Source organism: Macrobrachium nipponense, chromosome 1 (assembly GCF_015104395.2).
Source record: "Macrobrachium nipponense isolate FS-2020 chromosome 1, ASM1510439v2, whole genome shotgun sequence".
Taxonomy (NCBI): Eukaryota; Metazoa; Arthropoda; class Malacostraca; order Decapoda; family Palaemonidae; genus Macrobrachium; species Macrobrachium nipponense.
Window position 1 is genome coordinate 60,393,147 of NC_087200.1, and position 5,610 is coordinate 60,398,756.

Sequence of the window (5,610 nt, forward strand, 5' to 3'; positions counted from 1 at the left end):
TGCCTTCCTTTGTTTCTCTGTGACAAGTGGTTTCTTCTTTGCTTTCACTTTCTTAAATCCTAAATCTCCACTTATACGTTTCTGAAGGTCCTAACACTCGTTTCACCAAGCACTTCTGGGTGGTTTTCCTTCAACTGTTTAGCTGTTAACGTGGGATTAGCTTCAAAAGTTTCATTTTAATGAAACGTAAGGTACGTGGGGACTGCTTCTTGGGAACACCACCACCATGTTTGTGTACAGGAATTTCCTTCTCCCCACCTGCTTTGTATTTGGCAATAATATTACACACTGTACGCTTCTGTACATTCACTTGAGCACTTATTTCACTTGAACTAAGGCCTATCTTATAACACTCAATGATTCTTATTATGTTATCACGACTAGTATGGCCCCCAGGCATGGTTACAAAAAAAAAACTCGGGCGAAATAGCGATCTCTATAGAGCCCCCTCAGACGTGCGACACTCCCCCACAAAGGTCAGAAGGCAAACTGATCATAACTGGATCGATAAATCATGAGTTTCCCCGATAGTGGAAACATTAAGCTTTGAGGTGCCATATAATCAATTTCTCTCGGTCAATTTTTTCGCTCGATTTCAAGACTACTCCCAAAAACGACAGCTGTGATTTCCCGAGGGAGGGTGTGAAATCACGAGGGGCGCTGACTGTATATATATATATATATATATATATATATATATAGTATATATATATATATATATATATATATATATATATATATATGTATATATATGTGTGTATATATATATATATATATATATATATATATATATATATATAGATATATATATATATATATATATATGTATGTATCTATATATATATATATATATATATACTATATATATATATATATATATATAGACATATATATATATATATATATATATATATATATATATATATATATATATATATATATATATATATATATTGTATATATATGTATAAATATGTATATATTATATATAATGTATATATATATATATATAATGTATATATATATAATGTATATATATATATATAAGTATATATATATATATAATAGTATATATATATATATATATATATATATATATATATATATATATATATATATATATATAATGTATATATTATATAAGTATATATATATATATATATATATATATATATATATATATATATATATATATATATATATATATATATATATATATATATATATATATATATATGTGTGTGTGTGTGTGTGTATGTATATATATATATATATATATATATATATATATATATATATATATATATATATATATATATATATATATATATATGTGTGTGTGTGTGTGTGTGTATGTATATATATATATATATATATATATATATATATATATATATATATATATATATTTTTTTTTACGTATGAGCCCGGCCTTGAGAGAGGCTCCGATACGTAAACAGGAATAGTTGAAGAAAAAAAACAATAAATTACTTGAACTTACCGTAAAAAGGATTTATAGTGATAATTTACTCTGGAGGAAAGGTCGCCAGAAACTCAGCTAAATACTTTACAGCTATTTATTTACAAGAGGCTCGTACTGGCCTGGAGAAAAGTAAATGCAACGGGTCCCCACATGAACTAATAATATCTCGCAAGTGGATGATAGCTGGCTCAAAATGGAATTCGTAAAAGCTGGTTTCATAATCTTGGGTATTGCAACACTTGCGGGCAGACAGACTTGGCACGTGACTCAGGGAATCTGGAAAAGGATCCCAGATTACACAAGATAAAAGAAAAATGACTTCTTGCTTTAGTTACGGATATTTAGTTCTCTAACATTGGGGCAAAGGAACTCTAATGTTTCACCGAGGGATGCACTGAAGACTTAGTCTTTAACAAGTCACAAGGGAAAGCACGTGGCCCGATGAGGACAAAGGGCTTTTGATGTATAGGAGGGATAAAAGTGAGACTTGAAAATGAAATTAGCAAGAGTCGTATGGTAGTAAAAGGTGCTGGTTTGGAGTTTACACTTTTAGACGTACCTGGATGCCATGTTCAGTGGACCTTTGTAGAAAATGTGGCGTCCGGCTTTGTTTCAGGTCTGGGCCTCTTGGCGCGCCAGTACGCCGCTAGGCTTAAGTGTGGGAGGCTGGCTGGCTGGACATCCGTCCAAGGTCACGAACTGCAGTCGACTGAGGAAAATCGCAGGTGTCTTGCCTGGGTGTTGGGGGTCAGCTTAACCCCCCATGAGCAGGGCAAATCCTGGAAACAGAACATACAGCCAGCAGAGGGTTCACAGGAAAAAGAGCTTAAGATACAGGCCTAAGAAGTACCAGTCTGCCTACATCCTTCCCTTTGAGATACGTCCCTAAAGCTGACAAGAGTCTATTTTCTCCCTTCTCACAGGAAATTCCCTATCCCTGGCTGGCATGTTTTGGTTTCCCGCCTAAAATCAGCTGATAGTTGGAGGCATATGGCTGCCGTTTTACAAAGCAAAATACTGAATTAATTACTGGGTACACAAGGAGTTCAATAAACGTAGCAGCTCCCCCTGTTAAGAAGGCATTCACTCCCTTTCGGGCGTGAAGGCCTTGGCTTAAATAAGTTGATCGTCTCGACTACCCAGTTCTCCTACTCTAACTTGAAGTTTTGAGCAGCGATACAGCTAACTACAGTGGCCTACCTAACTTATAGGTGGAGATGCTAAGTGTACTAACTTATTGAATTAATGTAGTTTAGCCTAAGTAAGAACTACGGGTTGTCTTTGACGACAGTCTACTCTACCCCTAGATAAGGTTACTTGAAAATTCTACTTGCTACTAACCTAATGCCCTGGTACTAAATCATTAGCCTAACCTACTCATTACAGTTAATTCGAGACGCAATCATTCCAGAGTGTTGTACGCACAGCAGTAATGTGTCGCCGGAATTGTTAAAATACATGAGGTGAGGTAATGATGCGTGAGGATGATGAGTGGTTAGTGGTAGGGGTTAGAGGGTTAGTTTACTGGCAGAGATCAGGCTGGCTACCTTCTCTGGGTAGGTGCCAGGATCATTCTGCAAATGAATGTGACACTGTACCTCGGGCACAGGTGTCAAGGAGAGCAGGTGGCTCTTTGGTTAGTGTGTTAATGATTTGTTACGTCCCTTCTTCTTCTTCTTCTTATTCCTCCAGGACCTGGCTATACCAGTCCTAGGAGTAGACGGAGGCACCGGCTCTGGGGTAAGGCCAGAAACGCCGTCAGGAGCAGAGGCAGTGGTAGCCTGAGGGATTGCAGGAGAACACCCTACTTCGGTATCTGCAGCAACCGTCGTAGAGGTGGAACCTACTGCAGGGGAGGCCCTCACTCCGGCTGCTGCGACAACCGTCGTAAGGGGAAAACTCCAGGCTGACTCCTGGTCGGGCAGTTCCTGGTTTTCCAGAGAAGGTACGAAGGTAAGGTCTGCCGGAGGTTCATCCTCGGGCGACAGTGGTGAGGGTGAAGAAGACTCATGGACATGGGATTGGCCATGGGCTGCGGTAAGCTCCATGCCTGTTGGAGGATCTCCTGCAGGAGGATCCTTGATTAGGTTAGGCGCCGGCGCTAGCTCGGGGCCAGGCGCAGAGGTCAAGTTCTGTGGGGGCTCTACGTCCAGGCTGGACGGAGCTTGGCACTGCTCAGTGCTGCCAAGTTGCACTGGCAGAGAGTTGAGGTCGACTGGACCTGTGATGGGTACCGGAGGTGCAATACCTCCTCAGCGTGCCCTTGGAAATGGGAGACAGAGGCTCCTGTCTCTTGTTGAAGGCTAAGCCTTGTGGAAAATGTACATTGTCCGCTGCGGGTAGTCGGCTAGGGCACCTAGGCCAATTCGTGGAGTGCCCTATTACGTTGCAGGTTTTGCAACGGAACTGTGAATGGTCAATCTCCCTCCTTGGTAACGGGGGAGACTGTTGGTGGACGTACTTCCTGGAGGAAGTAGAATTTCGATGACTCCTTGCTTTGCAGTGATTTGACGTGGGGTTAGGACCCCTAGGCTTTTTGAACTGTGAGGGAGACTTCATGTCTTGCCCTAGGAGGAGGTAGTAACCTCCGGGAATGTAGCTTGCAACTGCAAGGGTACAAACCTTGGAGAAGTGAGGTCGGGTGACTCTCAATTGTACGGTCGGAAGGATCAGCTTGATATGGTTGATACCTTCAATGGTTATCAGTTGACGTCTATCGACGTTAGCCCCTCGGGGGATTCGATCTTCCCGTATCAGGGAGATTTGAGCGCCAGAGTCGTCGTAGGCTCTGGCGTGGCTTGGCGGATAATGGCTTTGGAGGGGTGCGACGGTTATAGGGCCCTTAGCTGGGGGTCCTAGTGAGGAAGGATTAGTAACGGCCATTGCAATGGCAGGAATATTGTGATTAGCGCACCCTCCATAGTTGGCAGACATGTGACCCTGGCGGCCACAGTCTTGGCAGAACTTGTTCCAGAACATCTTCCGTGGCACTGGACGGTAAGGCCGAGATGGCCCCACAGGTTGCGAATCTGTGGAGTCACCAAGGCTGGCAGTGTGCTCTGGCACAGGTGAAGAGTCCTCTGTCGAAACACCCTCAGAAGCAAGTCCGGGATTAACTGGTGGGCTTACCTCTTCCAAAGTGGAGGAGGTAGGCGGTAAAATGGTAAGAGGCTGAGAGGATGCGGCAGGAACTTTGGGCTCTGACACTGGGTCAGGGCCAGGTTCACAAATAAAAGGGATGTCTGGGACATCGGAGGCACTAGCCTCTGAATCTAAAACTGACTGATTATGAGGCATGCTGCAGGGATCCGGTGCATCTGGTAGTGGGAGCTGCGTCCAGGGGAGATACGGCTTTAGTAGATCTCGGCCCAATATCACCTGATAAACATCATGAAATTGGTCAACTACGCCCAGGCGGCACAATGTGGTTACGGTGTCCGGTCAATTCGTCGACGGCAATTCGTTGTTGCTCAATTCGTCGTTGCTCAATTGATCGTTGCTCAATTTGTCCCCAAGTCAATTCGTCGTTGGGCAAATCGTCGAGTTCAATTATTTATTTTCGCATTCTCGACACTCCTTTTTTTGTCTTACATATTGGACCCTTTTTGCTTCCTCAAAAAAGAAATTGTCTAATGACAATTTTAGTTCAAAAGTACTTTTTAAAACTTTGCTCCTTAAAAAAAAGAATTGTCTAACGACAATTTTAGTTCAAAAGTACTTTTTAAAACTTTTCTCCTTAAAGAAAGAATTGTCTAACGACAATTTTAGTTTGAAAGTAATTTTTAGAAACTTTGCTTCTAATATTGTATCTTTTTAGGAAAGGGGAAGTTACAATATAAATACAAAAAAAAGTGTAGTGTTTATTTTCAGTCAAATTTATAGTACAAGATAATATATAATGAAAATAGTAGACAAGTTACATTAAAATTCTTAAAAATATTGGTTAAGCATTTAATTTCTAAAATTTAAGATTGTGTGCAATTGTTTTCAGAAAGGTAATTTTTTGGTTGGGATCATATCTCTCCATGACATTTTTTATACGCAAATTCATGTCTCTATATTTTTTCTTTTGCATTGGCTCATCTCCTTGGATAAATATCTGCAGTTTGGAACTAGCAAACCTTTCC